Source organism: Phyllostomus discolor, chromosome 10 (genome assembly GCF_004126475.2).
Source record: "Phyllostomus discolor isolate MPI-MPIP mPhyDis1 chromosome 10, mPhyDis1.pri.v3, whole genome shotgun sequence".
Lineage (NCBI taxonomy): Eukaryota > Metazoa > Chordata > Mammalia > Chiroptera > Phyllostomidae > Phyllostomus > Phyllostomus discolor.
The window spans coordinates 66,958,083-66,979,932 of NC_040912.2; the positions used below are offsets into that span (position 1 = coordinate 66,958,083).

Genomic DNA, 21,850 nt, shown 5'->3' on the forward strand with positions numbered 1-21,850 from the left:
AAACATGCATAAATATAAACATAGATAACAGTTAAATAAATTGATAAAATAATTAGTACTAGAGAAAAAACAGAAATCAGGGAAGTTAGAGACTGTTAGTTGGTAGAAGGAGGCCAGTATTTGAAAGTAAGTGATCAATGAAAGTTTAATAGGGGAGACAAAATTTAAGAAAAAAACATAAAGTGAATGTGCGAGTGAGTGATGTTCAGATCTGGGGAACAAATGTTACAAGCAGAGGGAACAGTCAGATGGAAAGGTGATGTGTGTGCCTAGGGCAAGAGTGTGACTAGAGTAGCCCTGGCTGGCATAGCTCAGTGGATTGAGTGCAGGCTGTGAACCAACCTGTGTTGCAGGTTGGATTCCCAGCAAGGGTACATATCTGGTTTCAGGCCACAACCCCCAGCAACTGCACATTGATGTTTCTCTCTCTCCCTGTCTCCCTCCCTTCCCTCTCTAAAAATAAAAAATAAATAAAATCTTAAAAAAAAAGACTGTGCCTAGAGTATTCAAGGAACAAAGTATATCAGTGCATGAGGGACAGAGAAAGAAAAGTGGAGAAGAAAAGAAATGAAGTTAGAAGGGAAATGGCAGCTCATATTGCTAGGGCTCTGAGGTCATTTTGAGGACTTTAGATTTTCCTTTGAGTAGGCCATTGAAAATATTTGAGTGACATGATCTGACTTAAGATTTAACTGGCTCTATTTAGACACCATGTTGATTAGAGACTAAGAGAGTATAGGTAAGATCACAAAGACCAAAAATTGGTTCAAATTAGTAATTTACTAAAAAATGTGCTTCCTACTTATTGAAGATGTAGAGCAGGGATTGTCAAATAATTACCCACAGATCAAAGCAGGCTCTCAGCTTGTTTTTGCATATTTTGAATTAATAATGGTTCTTATATTTTGAAAGGTTGCTGAAAGAGGAAAAGGAGAATAAGCTTCTGAAACTATGGCTCACAAAGTCTAAAATATTTTAAATCTGGCAAATGCTTTCTAATATCCGATGTCATATGTCTGGCTGGTAGTAGTAAGTTCTCAATAAAACTGGAAGGAGAAATACATAAGTAAGTTTGTTGCTGAAAATATAGTAAAATGATATATGTCAAAAACATTTTTGGCTTCATACCTCACCTTCAAAATCTGCCATTTCCAATGGTATTGAAAAATATAATCTGCAATGCCATAAATAACTGTAAGATAAGGGTAAAACAGCAATAATTTCCCTGGCTGGTGTAGCTCAGTGGATTGAATGCAGGCTAAGAACCAAAGGGTCACTGGTTCGATTCTCAGTCAGGCCACATGTCTGGGTTGCAGGCCTCCTCAGTGGGGGCCACGTGAGAGGCAACCACACATTGATGTTTCCCTCTTTCTCTCCCTCCCTTCCCCTTTCTGTAAATATAAATAAAGAAAATCCTTTTAAAAAGAGCAACAATTAAAATAACAAAACATTTTATTAAAATTATACTTTACAGAGTACTTTCATGTTCATTTTCTAATGTCCATTAGAATTCATTTGTCAATTTAATTCTATGAGGTTTATTCTATTAGAAATCACTAAGTCCTAAATCCTTGTTATTGTTCAAAATAGTTGAAATCTTTTAAAAAATATATTTTATTAATTATACAATTACAATTCTCTCACATTTTTTCCTATTGCCCACCTTCACCCAGTACACCCCTCTCCCTCCAGCAATCCCCATGTCCATGGGTCATGCTACTCCATTTCCTACACTGTACTTTACATCCTCCTATTTTGTAAACTTTTCCCTGAGTATCTCCCTTCCCCCCAACTGATAACCCTCCAAATGATCTCCATATCTATGATTCTGTTTCTGTCCTGCTTGTTTGCTTAGTCTGTTTTTAGATTCAATTGTTGATAATTGTGGATTTATGGCCATTTTTTTCATGTGCATAGTTTTGATCTTTTTCTTAAAAAGCCCTTTTAACATCTTATATAATAATGGATCCCTGGATGGCATAGCTCAGTGGATTGAGCGCAGGCTGAGAACCAAAGTATCCCAGGTTCGATTCCCAGTCATGGTACATGCCTGGGTGAAGGCCATGACCCCCAGCAACCGCACATTGATATTTCTCTCTCTCTCTCTCCCCCTCCCTTCCCTCTCTAAAAATAAATAAACAAAACCTTTAAAAAATATTTTAAAAAATAATGGCTTGGTGATGATGAACTACTTTAGTTTTACCTTGCTTGAAAAATATTTTGTCTGCCCTTCATTTCTAAATGATAGCTTTGCTGGATAGAGTAATCTAGGTTGTAGGTCCTTTCTTTTCTTCACTTTGAATTCTTCTCTGTCCCTTCTTGCCTGCAAAGATTTTTTTGATAAATCAGCTGATAGTCTTATGGGAACTCCTTTGTAGGTAACTCTCTCCTTTCCTCCTGCTACTTTTAAGATTCTCTCTTTATTTTTAACCTTCACCATTTTAATTATGACGTGTCTTGATGAGATGCATTTGCATCCCTCTTCTTTGAGACTCTCTGTGCTTCCTGAAATTGTATGTCTATTTTCTTCACCAAATTAGGGAAGTTGTCTTTCATTATTTTTTCAAATAAGTTTTCAATTTCTTGTTCTTTATCTTCTCATTCCAGCACAACTGTGATTCAAATGTTGGAACATTTGAAGTTGTCCCAGATGCTTCTTAGCCTATCCTTTTTTGGGGGGGATGGGGATTCTTTTTTTCATTGTTCTTCTGATTGAATGTTTTTTTTCTAACTTATGTTCCAAATAATGATTTGAGTCTCAGTCTCATCCTCTTTGTGGTTGGTTCCCTGTAAAGTTTTCTTTATTTCATTTATTTTATCCTTCACTGCTGCTTGAGTCTTTTTTATGATGTTGAAGTACCCAATGAGTTCCTTGAGCATCCTTATAACAAGTATTTTGAACTCTGCATCTGATAGATTGCTCATCTACATTTCATTTAGTTCTTTTGCTAGAGTTTTGTTCTGTTCCTGCATTTGGGCTATATTTCTTTGTCTCCTCATTTTGGCAGCACCCCTGTGTTTGTTTCTATGTGGTAGGTGGAGCTACTTTGATCCTCTGTTTTAGTAATGTGGCCTATTGTAGAAAAGTGCACTGGTAAGTTGGATGGGGAAGAGCCTTAGGTAATCACCAGGGTAGGGCAACCTATGTGAACCAGTTTGATGGAGTTTCCAATATAGCATCACTGGTCTGTGGCTCTGTGTGGGGGAGGGTTCTGAAAGGGGACAATGTCTTGGCCTGGTTTCTGGAATTTTATCATGGAGGAAGCTTTCCATGGCACTAGCTCTGATTCTAGATACTTCAATTTCTCCCTGTATGCCAGTGAAGCCCTTCCAGCTGCCTCCCCACTGCTGAAGCTAACAGGGAGTGAATCTACATGAGTTCCAAGTTTGTTGAGAACCCTTAAGAGAAGACTCCTAAGAATCCCACAGTTCCCTCTGTGGCCCCAACCCTCACTCTTTTTCTTTTTGAGCCAGAGGTTATGCGCACTTATCTTCCTAGCACTAGAACCCTGGGCTGGATGTCTGGTGTGGAGCTGGGAACTCTCACTCCTGAAGTGTCCTTCCTGATTTTTATCTAGCACGCGTGAGTGTAGGTCAGAGAGAGAAGGAAGGAAGGGAGAACAAAGGAAAGAATAAAAGAAAGAAATATAGAAAAAAAGAGAGAGAGAAAGTAAAGAAGGAAGGAAGGAAGGAAGGAAGGAAGGAAGGAAGGAAGGAAGGAAGGAAGGAAGGAAGGAAAGGAGGAAGGGAGGGAAGGAGGGGGGAGGGAGGAAAATTATAACATACCACAGTGAATATACCATATGGAAATGAACCTAAGATAAGGAAAACCACAGTCCAGAGCAGGAGGTCTGTGATCACTAGCTGGGATCCAGTCCTCACCAAGCAGCTACTGACTGTATGAACTAAGGAATGATCTCAGGTTTAAATGCTGTTTTACCAAGTTTCTAAAAAGAAGTGAAGAAATAACTTGCCTACCAGGAAGAAATGTCATGGGTTACAGCATTCAGTCAGGTCAGGGCTTTGTGTCTACTCCTCAAAACCTTTCACACATAGCTGGTGATGCTAGCACCCAAGGAAGCTATAAAGAAAGTATACTTAACTCCAGGCCTCACAGAGAAGCTAGGAAGGTCCTTGGAAAAGGTGGGCCACATTTGAGCAAGGTCAAGGTCATTCCAGCACTGGATTTGAGTAGGCTTTGGCCTCCTGGACCTCAAGGAAAGTGCTGAAGCACCAGCAGATCTGGAAGGCAGGCAAAGCAAGGTCTGGAGGATGGGGCCTTGGCTTTCTGGAACAGACCCCTCATGGAGCACCTTCAGGTACCAAACACCTGCTATCCATAGCTGGATGTCTGAGGTGCTAGGAAGTCATGAAAGTTTGACCAGTGTTTGAGGCCTCACCTCTTGCCCTTTGACTTTTTCTCTTCCCATGCTGTACTTGTTCACACAACTTTCTCTGTGAAGTGTTCATGGAGATGTCAGAAGCTCCTGTCTAAAGTCGATTAAGATTTTTATACAGCTCCAGAGGAGTAGGAGGTGAAAAAGAAGCTCTCCCAATTTATACTCTACTCTTGGGTTCATTTGGTGCACAATTGACTCTAGATGGGCAACTTGCTTTCTAAACTTCATGTCATTCCACTGCCCCTGTCTCTTGCCCCAGGGCCATCATCCAGTGGTTTTCTCTGTTTATTGTGATGATAGCCCACCTGGCCAGGATCACCTCACTGTTCCTGTACCTGCAGTTGGCCCTGGTCACAGGTTGTTCCACCAGTATTGTGCACCTTTACCATCTGGCCTTTGTATCCAGCAGAGAGAGTGGCATCATCTCCACAGACCTTGTGCTACATCTGGGGATCCTCCCTCTGGTGAACCAGAAGGACCCTCCAAAGAAGCCCATGCCATCTTCTCATAATTCCATGATGTTGGGCCACTTTAGAATCATCAGTATCTTCCTCGGGGGCTCAGATGTTCTCTCCCACATTCACCACCTGAGCAGGTAGTCAAAGCTGTAACGTTGTACCATCTAGTACCAACCCACTTCCTTCCCCAAAGGAGATGGAGGTGAAGTTCCAAGAAGAACCTCCAAGAGGGATGGCAAGGAACAAAGAGAATCATATAGAGACCAATGGACAGGATGATTGCAGCAGCTTTCATAACAGTAACAAGTGACCACTAACTTCTAGGCCCCTGAATATGAAGGGAGTCCTCACTTTTTCCAAGTGCAGTCCTGGGCCTTTGCACCTCAAATGAAGCACCTATAAGACACTTTTCATATGACTGTCCAGATGTTTCTCATGGGCTCATCCTCTGAAGGCCAGGTGTTAACATGCTCATATAGCCCTGTGAGGGATGTCCTGCCTCCTCACTCTGATTCAGTGCTCTCTGACCCAACCCCACTGCTCACTGCTGCCAGAGAGGTCCACAAAGGGAGTACTGGGGAAGACCATACCCAAGCTTTCCAGGTTCACTAACATGGGAAAGCCTTAGACCTTCCACCAACAAGCAATTCTCCACTGGCCTCTGCCAACAGGAAACACTGCAAATGCAAAATGTTTATGCTACATTTGTTGACAAAAACCTGGACACCTTTGAGAATACTGAATCAGAACAAAAAGAACTTGGAGGATAAAACCGAGGTCATGCATGACTGTAGTGACACTCAGCCTACCCCTTCTTTCTCTCCACTTGGCTCAATAATGGCAGACACCCAGCTGCCAGCCATTCAGACTTGGCTGGTCCATGCTACTACTATCAACTTGGCTGAATTATTTGCCTTGCCACAAAAATCTATTGTTCCTCCACTTTCTCTGACATAAATATTGCTCTGAAAATAGTCATAATCCCTTACTCTGTCCTGGCTTCTTATACTGAGTCTCTAAATTCTAATTATATTTTGAGAATTCCACTTCATGAGCATGCAGACTAACCTTATTCCATTATAACTATACCATGTCCTATTTCTGACCCTCCCAAACCTACTAGGACCTCAACCTCTTCTTCCAACCACCCTCCTGACAAAATGAATACCTAAAACCTATGAATATAGATTCTCCCTTTCCTTTGTCTTACCCATACCTCTTACAGTCCCTTCTACCAGAACTCCTGTTTCCACTGCTCAGCACATCACCCCTATGGCTGTACCTTCAACCAGCATAGTCAAGACATCCACTGATTTGATTTTTCAGCCTGCATTCGACCCTGATGTCATTGAAATGAATACTGTTACCTCTTGCTGTACTGTCAGGTTCATATCCTCTCCAGAATCAGTATAAGACTCCTGCAATTTTATCAAACCCAACATAGTGTGGAGCCCAGGCACTCCTGAGATCTCCTCCACTGGTCCACTTGCACTGAAGGATCTCTGTCCTACCTCAATCCATCCCATTGGCCCTTAAACCACACCTCTGCCCACCTTGGGGGCCCCTGATGGTCTTGTTATTTTCACTTTCTATCAGTATAACTGAGGACCACCTAGGCAAAAGACTAGTGCTGTGCTCATAAGGAATGATGTATCACCTGTGATGGGAGTCCACTTTGTCATAACTTGCTATTAGAACTCTTGCAGCCAACTATCCAGACCACAGGTAGAGAAATGGGACACAGCACAAAACCTGCAATGAATCAATATGCTTATGGACCCCCATACATACAGAATGCATGTCCCCCCACCCCGCAAAACTGTAGTGGTATGAACGACAGCACCAGACAATTTTAGAGAGAAACATCTACTCAATCAAAACATCTCCCTCCATCCTCCAAGTCATGGTGCCCCTCTCATTTTGGAGGAACCAGGACTGTGTTTGGAGGCTCCCACTCAGAGCAGCTGTGCCTGTGATCTGGGCATGGCAAATGCTAGCCTAAAATTTCAGGCACCTGCCAAGGGGCTCATAAGAGCCACCAATGAATTCCATCACAAATCTCAACAAATTAGAGGCCAATCTTCCTCTGTAAACTGTATGTAACTAAAAATGTTCTTTACTCTACTGGAAAAGGGTTTAGCCCCTTTAAGTGAAACTTAACCTAATGACAGTGTTATATCAAGTCAGAGGACTACATCTCAGAGGTTTGTGTATGTGGGGGTGGGGAGGTGTATTTGAGGGTGAGGAGCAAATGAGCCCAGTTGAGAACACTGGACTTGAGACGTTCTATGTGGAGAATGGAAGACTGCTGCAGGTATCAACTGCGTCATTCCTGGCCAGATGGTTCACTTGGCCAACCCAAGCTCTGGACCAGTTTTCTTTGGTTTGGGAAATGTCAAGGTGCCCTACCAATCTGTACCAATAAGCACAGATTATTTATGTATAGGTACATAAATAAAATCTTGTTCTTGTTAATATGCTTCTGATCTTGTATTTATTTTTTAATTCAGTTGTAAAGAAAGACCTGGCATATGAATGGAGATATGTTAAGCCAGAGATAACTATATAAAAATATTCTGCATACTGGGATGCAGTGACTGGGATGCAGTGACTGGGATTTGGAAATAACCGAACTTTATGACTACACATGCTGACCTCTGAAATCTTGTTTTGAGTTTAAGAGATGATAATCTAGAAGAAAATAAGACCTAAAAGAGGGACAGGTGGGATGACCCTACTGTGCCTTTTCTCTTCCTGCTTCTCTTTTCTCTCCCACCACTGTGATCTCAGAGGAGGGCAGATAATCTCTGATATGTCATAGGAAAGAATACTATTTAAAAGTTGTTTGTATGTCTTTTTAAAAGTTAATTTAAATTTAGCTCAACAATTCTCAGTAAATGTAGCTCAAGGAACTCTTGCCCACTCCACCTAGGGAGGATAAATTTGGTTCAAACTAGGATAGACTACATTCTTGAGTCTGGGGGGACATAGTACAAAAGAGCTCATGCCTGCTCCATAATTATTGAAAATTTATATTTACTTGGAATTCGTCATACTGCTTCAAATATATATTAAAAAAGATCTTTAATAACTAGCTTGGCTCTAATTTAAACAGCTAAAATATTAAATCATACAAATTTAAGTTTTGCCCAGTTCTGGCTGATCCTAGAGGTCTGCAGGATTTCTACTAGACTTAATAAAGGCAAAATTCCTGACTTTGTGGAGCCTACATTCTTGGGGAGGGGAACTAAAAAAAAACCAATCAGATGTAAATTATCTGCTAGCTTAACCAGCAATAACTGCTATTGCGAATAAAGCAGTAAATGGAGGACTGATAATGTGAGGAGAGAGAAGCAGGTTTTCAATTTAAACAGTGACCATGATAAGCCTCACAGGATAAGCCTCCCTGGAGACCTGCCACTGTGATTCAGAGACAAAGGAAAATAGTTTGCCTAAGAGAGAAGAGCCCTTTCTGATATGAGGTGCTTCTGAGCTCCTGGGTTTCCAAGGGCAGAAGTGAGGAGGGGTACAGTGCATGTTGAAGAAAACAGAATGAATTAAGACCTGAGTTCTTATTTTTGTAGATCCAGAGATTAAAAATTAAGGGAAGTCGATCTTCTGAGGAACACAATAAATAGCCAATGGCATACCAGCAGGTATGGAGCAGGTGAAGGTTGGAGGACAAAATTGTAAACGATATTGACAAACAGATGGTAAGGAGATTGCATTGGGATGGTAAGGTCCCCAGGACCTGCACAGGGACCAAAGCTTCTGCAGCCCTGGCCCAGCACTTACTGCTGTGGTCTTGCAGCTGCCTCAGGATCTTTGGAGGAGAGCTGGATCAGCACCTCCCTCCCTATCCAAGCAGGGAAGACAGCACAGTACCAGGAGAGACCTGGATGCTTGAAGTCACTGGGGGAATAAAGATGAAATAGGAGACACACAGAGGCATGTTTACCTACTGGGACTGTGGACACTGGCTAGGTCATTATGAGAGAAATTGGGGATCCGGGTGACACCTGGAGAAGGGAGAAGTGTTGGGCCATGACCTAGTTAATCTCAGGTCTGTTTAGAAAGTTGTGCTGTTTGAAAAGCCAGGCACTTGTTAAGAGTGGGAGGCTTAAACAAGAGGATTTTACTCAAATGAAGGGTCTCAGCCGCTTTTTAAGGAACTCTTGCACAGCAGCTGGCTAGTAAAGAGGAAGGATGAAGCCCACCACAGGGACCATTCAGAGGAGAGCAGAAGGTCTCAGGGAGATAGCAGTCCCCAGAGAGACTTAATGTAGTGAGAGAGCTGAACTGCTCTGAAGAGACTTTGAGAGTGCATAGCATCCAGGCTAGCAAAGAAAGAGAAGGTGGTATATGAGTTGCCCCTAATTAGTGCATCTCACGGGTGGCACAACTGGTGGATTAAAGGTGCCAGCCTGGTCCAGATAGACAGTGGGAGCCTGGCAGCACATGGAGGACCTGGACTTGAGGCTGGGAAACTGTGAAGATTGCAGCCCAGACTTAGCCCTCATCTTCGCAAAACTTCAGAAAGGGAGAAAAGTGAAGCCCAGAACCCTCTGCCTTCAGCATCCAGGAAGACCAGCAGAATTCACTAGGACTGTTTAAAGGTAGCCGGAGGTTTTTTTCTCTCCCCCCCCCCCAAGTGTGAGATAATAAGATCTGGAGCTGTGAAAGGGCCAGAGACAGATCCAGATAGGGAGCACAAGGCTAATCCCAGCAACTGACAAACAGAGACAAATTTCACTATGCTATCCTATAGAACTTGCATTTTATTGTGTATTTGTATTATTATTTTTTCATTATTTTTACTTCTTTTATTTTATTAGTATTTTATTTCTCTTCTTTTTCTTCAGTTTTCTTCATTTTGTTTGTTTAATTGCATTGTTTGACTGGTTTTCCTTGATTTCCCTTTCATACTGTATTTTAATTTTCTTTCTTTTACTTTATGAATGTTCCAATAACACTCTACTCTTGTTTGTGTACTTTCTATTCTTGTTATTCAGATCATACAGTTCTTGTCAAATTATTGTTGTTCCAGTACTATTGTAAGTAATTGTTGTTCCATATAATTGTAAATACTACACAGCAGCCCTCCCCACTCTTGTGCTATTTCACTATCTTCCTGAGGTTTATTACTATGATGTTCACTCTATTCTCTGGCACACTATGCCAACTTTCTATCCTTTACTCTAACTATAACTCATCAACTAACCTTGCATGAGCACTCTATTTCCTGGATTAGCTCACAATTCTTCTCCCCTCTAACATGAGTCTTACCTCTTTTTCACCTTTTATAAAAAGTGGCTAGTTGAGTGAAATATGCTATACTTATCCAAGGGATCTCATATCTCTTCTCTACTAGTTGGTACTTTAAATCCCATAGAGTGCATTCCTGCTGTCTTAGTCCATTTTGCCTACCCTTGCCACTGATTACAGACTAGATTAGATGTGAGCTATGGACACTAGTATACCTGCTGGAGAAGAGAAACCACCAACAAAGGAACCAACCACAGGTAAAAACCCAAGTACAATAAGAGCCCACAATAGAGAAGAAAAGGAAACCCAGGCAAGGAGAAAAAAGAGACCACACCACTGAATCCCATAGAACTTCTACCATAGAGTTCACCCTACAAAGACTGCTAGCAAAGTGGGACACCAGGAAGCACAGAAACAAACAAAAAGAGTCACCTAAAATGAGAAGACAACAAACAAACAAACCCTGCAATCAAAAGGAATGGAAGACTCCTCACTAAAACAGCTAAATGAAATGTAGGTAAGCAACCTATCAGATATAGAATGCAAAATAATTGTTATAAGGATGCTCAAGGAACTCATAGACAACTACAAGGAATTGAGTGAGAACTACAACAGTATGAAAAATAAAATAGAAACTATAAACAAAGACCAGGAAGAAATAAAAAATAAAATTTTGGAAATAAAAAACACACTAGAAGGAATTACAAGAAGGCTGGATGAAGCACAAGACTAAATTAATTAACTGGAAGGCAAAATGGAAAGAAACACCCAGGTAGAGCAGCTACATGAAAAGAGACAAAAAATATGAAGATAGCCCAAGATAACATAAAACACAACAACATTTGAATCATAGGAATATCACAAAGAGAAGAAAAGGAACAAGAGATAGAAACTCTACTTGAAAAAAAAAATACAAAAAACTTTCTGAACCTGAAGAGGGAATAAATCACAAAAGTTTTGGAAGCACAGAGGGTCCCAATCAAGATGTACCCAAAGTGGCATACTCCAAGACATATCAAAATTAAAATGCCAAGATTTAAAGGCAAAGAGAGAATCTTAAAATCAGCAAGGGAGAAACAAGAAGTAACAAAGCAGCTCCAATAAGGCTAGCAGCTGATTTCTCAACAGAAACAGTTTGATCCAAGAGAGAATGGTAAGAAATATTCCAAGTAATGAAAACAAAGGCCTGCAACCAAGACTACTTTACTGAAAGAGGTTCTCAATTGAAACAGAAGGCAAAATAATGAGCTTCCCAGAGAAAAGAAGGCTGAAAGAATACACCTCCACTGAACCAGCACTACAAGATATGCTAAAGTGACTATAAGAAGAGGAAGGAAAAGAATGAGAGAGAGAGGAAGACAGGTAAAAAAGTGGAAAAATGAATAAATACCTATCAATAATAACCTTAAATGTAAATGGATTAAGTGCTCCAATCAAAAGACATGGAGTAGCTAAATGGATAGGAAACCATGACCCACACATATGCTGCCTACAAGAGACCCACCTCAGAATAAAAGACTTACACAGAGTGAAAGTGAAGGGTTGGAGAAAAATATTCCAAGCAAATAAACAGAAAAAAAGAGCAAGAATAGCAATACTTATATCAGACAAAACAGTCTTCAAAAACAAAAGCCATAAAAAGAGACACTGAAGGGCAATTCATAACACTCAAGGAAAGAATCCATCAAGAAGACATAAACATTGTAAACATATATGGACCCAACAAAGGAGCACTCAAATACATGAAGAAAATCTTGGAGGACTTCAAGAAAGATATTGACAGCAACACAATTATAGTGGGGGATTTTAACACCCCACTGTCAAAAATGGACAGAGCTTCCAAACAAAATATCAACAAAGATATTGTGGCATTGAATAATGCCCTAGATTTGAACGGACTTAACTGATATGCATAGAACCTTTCATCCCAAAGAAACAAAGTGCACATTCTTTTCAAATGCACATGGAACATTTTCAAAGGTAAACCAAATAGGACACAAAACCAGCCTCAAAAATTCAAGAAAATTGAAATCATATCAAGCATTTTCTTGGATGGAAAGGGGCTGAAACTAGAAACCAACCTCAAGGAAAAAACTCAAAAACACTCAAATTCATGGATATTTAATAGCATGCTATTAAACAATGAATGGGTTAACAATGAGATCAAGGGAGAAGTCAAAAGGTTTCTGGAGACAAATGAAAACACAAAAAAGTTAAAAATTTATGAGACACAGAAAAGGCAGTCCTGAGAGGGAAGTTCATGGCAATACAGGCCTACCTACAAAAGATGAAAAAAATTCAAATAAACAACTTAACACTACAACTACAAGAACTGGAGAAAGAGCTACAAACAAAGCCCAGAGCAAGTAGAATGAATGAAAGAACCAAGTTCAGAGCAGAATTAAATGACATAGAGATTAAAGCACAATTCTAAGGACCAATAAATCCAGGAGCTGTTTCTTTGAAAAGATAAACAATATTGACAAACTTTTAAGCAGACTCATAAAGGAAAAAAGAGAGCAGCCCCAAATAAACAAAATTAGAAATGAAAGGGGAGAGGTTACCATGGATAACACAGATATACAAAGGATTATAAGAAATTACTAGAAACAACAAATTTGAAAACCTAGGTGAAATAATCAAATATCTAGAAAAACATAATTTCCCAAAATTAAAAGAAAAATACAAAAAGTCTGAATGGACCAATAGCAGCTAACCTAATAAGCAAATCTGACAAAACAGCAGAGTTCAAAGTCAATATTCAGAAATCAAAGGCATTTTTATAAACCAACAATAATAGATCAGAATCAGAAATCAAGGAAAAAAATCCCATTTGCTATAGCAAGAAGAAAAATAAAGTATCTAGGAATAAATCTTACCAAGGAGGTGAAAGATGTCTCTTCAGAAAACTACACAACACTGAAAAAAGAAATTAAGGAAAACACAAATAAATAGAAGCATATACCCTGCTCATGGATTGGAAGAATTTACATTATCAAAGTCCGTGTTACTCCAAGCAATTTATAGATTCAAAGCAATCTCTATTAAAATACCAATGACATATTTCACAGATATAGAACAAAGTTTTCAAAAAAATATATGGAACCATAAATGACCCCAAATAGCCACAGTAATTTTGAGAAAGAATAACAAAGTAAGAGGGATTACAATACCTGATATGAGACTGTATTACAAGGTCATGGTAATCAAAACAGTATGGTAGAGACACACAGACTAATGGAACAAAATAGAGAGCCCAGAAATTAACCTAAGTCTTTATGGTCAATTAATATTCAACAAAGGAGCAGAAGCATAACATTGAGTAAAAACAGCCTCTTCAACAAATGGTATTGTGAGAGCTAGACAGGTACATGCAAAAAAAAAAAAAAAAGGGAATTTGACACCAACTTACACCATATACAAAAATAAATTCAAGGCAGATAAAAGACTTAAATATAAGTCATGACACCATAAAAGTCCTAGAGGAGAGCATAGGTAGGAAAATCTCAGATATTCCATGCAGCAATATTTTCACTGATATGTCCCCAAGAGCAAGGGACATAAAAGAAAGGATAAACATATGGGATCTCATACAAATAAAAAGTATCTTCACAGCTAAAGAGAACAGCATTAAAATCAAAAGACAACAAACTATATGGGAAAACATATTTGCAGATGATACCTGTGACAATGGTCTGATCTCCAAAATATATAAAGAACTCAGACTACCACATTCCAGGAAGACAAACAACCCAATTAAAAATTGGGCTAAGGACTTGAACAGACACTTCTCCATGGAGGGCATACAGACGGGAGAGAGATATATGAAAAGATGCTCAACATTAATAGCCATTAAGAGATGCCAGTTAAAACCACAATGAGATACCATTCCACACTTATAAGAATAGCCATTATAAACAAATCAATGAACAAGTGTTGGACAAGTTGTAGAAACAAGGGCACCCTAGTGCACTGTTGGTGGGAATGGAGACTGGTAAAGCCACTGTGGAAAGAAGTATGGAATTTCCTCAGAAAACTAAAAGTGGAACTGCCTTCTGACCCAGCAATTCCACTGCTAGGATTATACCCTAATGATCCTGAAACACCAGTCCAAAAAAACCAATGCACCCCAATGTTCACAGCAGCACAATTCACAACAGCCAGGTGCTGAAAGACACCTGAGTGTACATCAGTAAATGAGTGGATCAAAAAACTATGGTACATTTACACAACAGAATTCTACACAGCAGAAAGAAAGAAGAAACTCCTACCTTTCACAACAGCATGGATGGGTCCGGAAAGCATTATGCCAAGTGAAATAAGCCAAGTGGTGAAAGAGAAATACAATATGATCTCACCTATAAGTGGAACTTAATCAACAAAACCAACAAGCAAGCAAAATACAACCAGAGACATTGAAATAAAGAACAATTTGGTTTCTGGGCAAGATGGAGGCATAGGTAGATTCACTGTGCCTCCTCACACAATCAGAAGAAGGACAGCAACAAATTTAAATGCAAAAATCAACCAGAAATGCCAGAAAATTGAACAGTATGGAAGTCTGACAACCAAGGATTTGAAGAAGAGACATTCACCCAGAATGGAAAGAGGAACAGAGACAGGTTGCCATGGTGAACAGGACTCAGGGCAAGGTGGCAGCAGGAGGGTTAGGGTGGGCAGAGTGGTGGCTGGTGGCTATGGTGAGGCAGTGCCTGGTGGAATAGGAAGTTCCACATTTGCATGCAGAGAACCTACAGGAAGAACTGGAGAACAAGAGAGACAGCAAAACCCAGGGTTCCAGTATGGAGAAGTAAAGGTTCTAAACCACTAACTGAAAAAACCTGTGGGAGTTAAGGTGGCAGGAGCAACTCCCAGTTCCATAGGAGAGTTCAGTTGGGGTGACCCACAAAGTCCCAGGCCCTAAAACACCCACCCGGGAATCAGCACCAGAAGGACCCAATTTGCTTGTAGGTAGTGGAGAGAGTGACTAAAAGCAGGCCAAGAGGTGAGAAAGCAGCACTGTTCCCACTCAGACCCTTCCCCCACATACAGTGCCACAAGGCAGCAGTGTGGGTTGCCCCACCCTGGCCAATACCTAAGGTTCCACTCCTTCCTATGAAACACACATAAAAAAGAGAAAACAAGACAAAGACAAGCCAAGAGTTTATTTTTTGTCTGCCAAGACAAAAATAAATAAATAAATAAAAGCTCACATGAAAGAACAGATCAAAGCTCCAGAAAAAAATAGAACTAAGGGATGGATAGCCAACTTATCTGATGCAGAGTTCAAAACACTGGTAATCAGAATCTCACAGAAATGGTTGGGTATGGCCGCAAATATAAGAAAAATTGAAGGCTACCAAAAAGTGAAATAAAGGAAAGTGTACAGAGAATGAACTGAGAAGGGAAAGAAACTGGGATTCAGGTCAACAGTTTGGAGCAAAGGAAGAAATAAACATTCAACCAAAACAGAATGAAGAAACAAACAAAAAAAAAAATGAAGAAAGGCTTGGGAACCTCCAGGACAATTTTAAATGTTCCAAAATCCAAATCATAGGGGTGCCAGAAGGTGAAGAGGAAGAGAAAGAAATGGAAAGCTTATTTGAAAAAATAATGGAGAACTTCCCTAATCTGGCAAAGGAAGTCCACAAATCTCAGAGAGTCCCAAAGAAATTGGACCCAAGGAAACACAAATCAAGACACATCATAATTACATTACCCAAGATCATAGATAAGGAGAGAATCTTAAAAGCAGCACAGTGAGACAGTTACCTACAAGGAGTTCCCATAAGACTGTCAACTGATTTCTCAAAAGAAATCTGGCAGGCAAGAAAGGGCTGGAAAAAAGTATTCAAAGTCATGAAAAGCAAGCGCCTACATCAAGGATTACTCTGTCCAGGAAAGCTATTATTTATAATGGAAGGGTAGATAATGTGCTTCCCAGATAAAGTCAAGTTAAAGCAGTTGATCATCACCAAACCATTATTATATGAAATGTTCAAGGGACTTATCTAAGAAATATCAAAAATATGAACAGACTGGTACAACCACTATGGAAATCAGTATGGAACTTCCTCAGAAAACTAAAAATGGATCTGCCTTTTGACCCAGCAATTCCACTGCTGGGACTATATCCTAAGAACACTAAACCACCAATAAAAAAGGACCTGTGCACCCCAATGTTCATAGCAGCACAATTTACAAAAGCTAGGTGCTGGAAGCAACCTAGATGCCCATCAGTAAATGAATGGATCAAAAAACTATGGTACATTTACACAATGGAATTCTATGCAGCAGAAAGAAAGAAGGAGCTCCTACCCTTTGCAACACCTTGGATGGAGCAGAAAAACATTATGCTAAGCGAAACAAGCCAGGCAGTGAAAGACAAATACCATATGATCTCACCTTTAACAGGAACCTAAACAACAAAACAAAGAAACAAGCAAAATATAACCAAAGACAATGAAATAGAGGTCAGGCTGACAGTGCCCACAGAAGAGAGTAGAGGGAATTTCAGGGGACAGTGGTAAGGCTTCATGGGAACAAACTTAAAGGACACATGGTCATAAACTAAGGGGAGGGTGGTAATGGGAGGGAAGTGGGGAGGGGTGGGAGGGGGGGCTGGATTGGGAGTAAAAGGGAGAAATCTATACTGGAACAATGATTAAAATAAAGAAAAAAATATGAACAGTGAAAACAACAAACTCCCAACTGTCAAAAACCAAACCTAAAAAAAAACAAAAACAAAAACAAACTAAGCAAACTAGAACAGGAACAGAATCAGAGAAATGGAGACCACATGGAGAGTTATCAGCAAGGACTTAGAGAGGTAAGAATGAGGGAAAATTACCTTATTCTTGAGGATATGAAAAGGATAAATGATAGGTACAAAATAGAAGGGGGCGTTAAAAATAGCGTGGGGAATGTAGAAGCCAAAGAACTTACATGTGCGATCAATAGGGATGAACTCGGTAGGAAGGGAATGAATGCTGTTGCAGCAATGCAGGGCAGAGGAGTACAAAGTGGGGGGGGGGGGGGAATGGGTCCACTGTAATAGCATAATCAATCAAATATATATTTAAAATAATAAAACCAACAGTAATAAAAATTAAAAATTAAAATAGTGAAAAAAGAGCAATCTGACAGTAATCTTAGAGGAGAAGGGAGAAGGATAATAAGGGATAATGGCAGTGGGCATCAAGGAACATATATGGACACATGGACAAAGCCAAAGGGGTTGGATTCAAGGGTGGGAAGCAGGTGTGTGTGGGGCAGTGGGGTGTGGTGGGGTGAAAATGGAGACAATTGTACTTAAATAACAATAAAAATAAGTAATTAACAGAAGCGAAAACCTGTGGTTGAAGGATTCACTGAAATATAGTGGAGGGCAGCATTTGAGTTGGTCCTAACTTTGCCATTTGCTATCTGACTTTGGTAAGTCATGGAAATTTTCTAGGCTTTTGTTTTCTTATCTATGAAATGGGCATAATTAGGACTATCTCTCCAGTAGTGATAACAAATGTATATAGTACAATAATTCTTAAAGCAATTATTATTTCACCTGAAATATAGAGTACTAATTTGTAAGGCAGAAAGGGACAAAAGAGGAATAAGGGAGAAAAAGCTAAAAGAAAGGCATTTTGACATAAAAGTAAGTGCATTATAGAACTGAAATGTATTTTCTTGTGCATTCTTTTCATAAATCTTAGATTGTAAAATTCAAATTAAATCTTGTCTCATTTTTATGGGCCATTCTCCTTGCTGTACTTAATTCTACCTATACTTTTTTTTTTCTAAATTGAAATCTCAAGTGTGCCTGCAGATAGGATCTACTCTACAAAAACCAATAACTTTCCCACCTGAAGTTGTGGAAAAATACTGAAGTTGATCACTTAAATAGTTATTTAATGTTTTCATTGTTCCAGTTTTCAAATCATGTCTAAATGTTTTGGCTATATTTGGACTACTAAAATATTAAATGAAAGTAACAATAAACTGTATCTTCTGATCACTCAAAAAAAAAAGTTAAGTGACTTGGCCAAAGTCACAGAGTTATTTCTGACTGAATTGGTATTGAAATGCAACAACCCTGATCACACATTTTTGCCTCTCTGGTTGCCTCTTTCAGAAGTCAGCCTCATTTTTTACTCTCTATATTTCGAAAGTCCTTGGGGTCTAAGCACATAAAGGAACTTAATTCCTGGTTGAATTTTTTTGGTTCCTGAAATAAAGGCATTTGGAATAAGATAAGGTGGGTTTAACAGATTGGGGGAGGCAAAAAAAGCTGAGGAGTCAACTTTGGAAAGGGAGACATCCTCAGGGTCTGGGAGGAAGAGAGAGAAAGACAGAAGAAGGGAAAAGAGGCCCAGGAAGCATGTGGACTCTGACATCCTCTTGTGCACTGATATGTCTTCCAAGGGGTGGCACTGGGACTATGAGCTGACTCTAGCCTCCAGAGACATTGAGAAAGAGCTGAAGTCAAATCAGGTCTTGGTAGGGCTCTCTAGAGAACTCAGTCTCTTAATTGTCACCTGGGAGATGGTGGATTTGGGGAACAAGATGCTCAAAATTGTTGAGAGGCTGAGATAAGAGCTGCAATCTCAGAGAGACCTCTTAAGGCTGTATCAAGTTATCTTCCCTGCAGAGCGAAGGTTGGGAGGCATACTCGACCTGGATGACCATGGGGGATTGTACCTTCCATCCTAGATCTCCCACACTCTATATCCATATGTCCATCTATGGCCTTGGGCACATTCTGCAAAAGGGGAAGGGTCCAGGAAAACCAATGGCTGTGAATTTTTTAAGTCTACAGACTTTTAGGACAATGCCAGATTACTCACACACGCACACACACATCCTAAAGCATTGCTAATGACACACTTGGTTTACTTTGCATAAAATTTACTATACATAAACATGTTTCCCGCTGCCCTCCACTGCCCAATTTTTTTGTATTTATTTTTAATTTCATTTTTCATTAGAATTTACATTCAATATTATATTGTACTAGTTTCAGATGTATAGCATTGTGGATCAAGAATCATATACTTTAAAATGTATTTCCCCACATATTTCTAGTACTCACCTGGTTCCATGCATAATTATTAAAATATTATTGGCTATATTCACAATGCTGTATTTTACATCACAATCACTATTTTGTGACTACCAATTTACACTTTATAATTCCTTTAACTCTTTTAATCAGTCTTCTCTCTGCATCCTTCTTACCTCCAGCCAACATCAGTTTGATCTCTGTATTTATGAGTCTGTTTCTATTTTGTTTGTTCATTTATTTTGTCCTTTAGATTACACATATAGGTAAAATCATATTGTATTTATCTTTCTTTGTCTCACCTATTTTACTAGCATAATCCAGTATAGGTGTATCCATGCTGTTGCAAATGGTAAAATTGTATTATTTTTATGGCCAAATAATATTCCATTGTATATACCTAACATTCTTCTTTATCCAGTTGTCTAGTAATGAACACTATGGCTGCTACTATGTTTTGGCTACTATAAATAACACTGCAATGAACATAGGGGTGCATATACATTTTGAATTAGTGATTTGGGTTTCTTCAGGTATATCCTAAAGTGTAAATGCTGGGTCATAAAGAGGTTTCATTTTTAAATGTTTTCCCTAGTGGCTGCACCAATTTGCATTCCCACCAACCATGCATGAGCATTCACTTTTCTCTACATCCTCACCAACAGTTATCTTTTGTAGATGTATTAATCATAGCCATTGTGACAGGTCAGGTGTGAGGTGACATCTCATTGTGGTTTTAATCTGCATCTCTCTGATAATTTGTGACCTTAAGCATCTTTCATATATTTTTTGGCCATCTCTAAGTCCTCCTTAAAAAAGTGTCTTATTCAGGTCCTCTGCTTAGTTTTTAGTTGGATTCTTTTTCTTTTTTCTTTTTTCTTTTTTTGGTGGGGGTGGTAGTGTTGGGTAGTATGAGTTCTTTATAAATTTTGAGTATTAGCTCCTTATCGGATGTCTTATTTGCAAATATGATCTTCCATTTAGTAGGTTTTCTTTTTGGTTGTTGATTTTTTTTCTGTGAAAAACCCTTCAATGTGATGTAGCCCCATTTGTTTATTTCTCTTGCACAAAGTTATACAATAAAATAAATACTGCTAAAAATATGTCAGAAATTTTATTATGTTTCCTTCTAGGAGTTTTGTCAGTTTCAGATCTTACATCCAGGTTTTTAATTCACTTTTAGTTTATTCTTGTATGTGGTGAGAGGGTAGTCTAGATTTTATTTTTTGCATGTATTTGTCAAACTTCCTCAACATAATTATTGACCAGACTTTGTTGAGCCCATTGTATGTTCTTGCTTCTTTTGTCATATATTAATTGATCATATAGGTGTGGATTTATTTCTGGGCTGCCTATTCTCTTTCAGTAATCTCTTTTATGCCAGCACCATGATGTTTTGATTACTATAACTTTGTAGTATTGTTTGATATAAGGTAGTATAATACTTCCCGATTTCTTATTCTTTATCAAAGTTGCTGCAGTTATTTGAGGTCTTGTGTGGTTCCATACAAATTTTTGGATTATTTGATCTTGTTCTGAGAAACATGCCATTGGTAGTCTGGTAGAATTTGGTATTTTGCATTGAACCTATAGATAACTTTGTATAGTATGGACATATTAATAGTGTTATTACTTCCTATCCATGAGTACATTATATGTTTCTATTGGTCTGTATCTTCAATCTTCTTATAATTTTTGAGTAGAGATTTTTTGATCTTTTTGGTTAAATGTATTCTTACATATTTATTTTATGTTAGTGCAATTATAAATGAGATTGTTTGCATAGTCTCCATGCATTATTTAACATTGGTGCATAAAAATGCAACCAATTTCTTAATACTTATTTTGTATCATACTACTTTACTTGATTTGTTTATTTGTTTAAATAGATTTTTTTTTAGGGAGGGAGTCTTTAGGATTTTCTATACATAGTATCATTTTATGTGCAAATAATGACATAATGACAAAATGACATAATTTACTTTTTCTATTTTATTTTGGATGCCTTTTTTTCTTGTCTGATTGTTGTGGCTAGAACTTCCAGTCTTATTCCTGATCTTAATGGGAATGATTTTAGATTTCCCTGTCAAGTATGATGATAGCTATGGGTTTGTAATACATATGGCCTTTAATATATTGATGTATGTTCCCTCAATTCTAATTTCATTGAGTGTTTTTATCATGAGTTAATATTGAATTTTATCAAATACTTTTACTTCATCTATTGATATGATTGTTTTAATTTTGATAAGGCTAAAAATAAGGCTAATAGAATACATGTCCACCAAGCCAGCGTTTCAAGAGATGCTAAAGGAACTGCTTTAAGTAGAAGAAGAATTGAGGGAAAGAGAAAGAGAGACAGAGAGAGAGAGAGAGAAACACAGGTATAAAGGGAAAATTGGCAGTAGACAGTATCTATCAATAATAACCTTAAATGTGAATGGAATTAATGCTCTAATCAAAAGGCATAGGGTAGCTCAGTGGGTAAGAAAACATGATCCACATATATCCTGTCTACAAGAGACCCACCTCAAAACAATAGTTCTACACAGGATGAAGTGAAGGGATGGAAAAAATATTCCAAGAAAATGGAGATGAATAAGAGGCTGGCATAGCAATACTTATGTCAGAAAAAATAGACTTCAAAACAAAGGCTATACAAGAAACAAAGA

General features: G+C 38.7%; 1 long non-coding RNA gene across 1 annotated transcript; it reads right to left on the bottom strand.

Moving 5' to 3' along the window:
- Positions 1-6,542: 6,542 nt before the first annotated feature.
- On the bottom strand, positions 6,543-16,136 carry LOC118496998. Its single transcript, XR_004899540.1, has 3 exons — positions 16,002-16,136; positions 12,435-12,440; positions 6,543-6,555 (listed from the first exon to the last, which is right to left on the bottom strand). It is a non-coding gene; the product is annotated as an uncharacterized LOC118496998 (long non-coding RNA).
- Between the last annotated feature and the right edge of the window lie 5,714 nt (positions 16,137-21,850).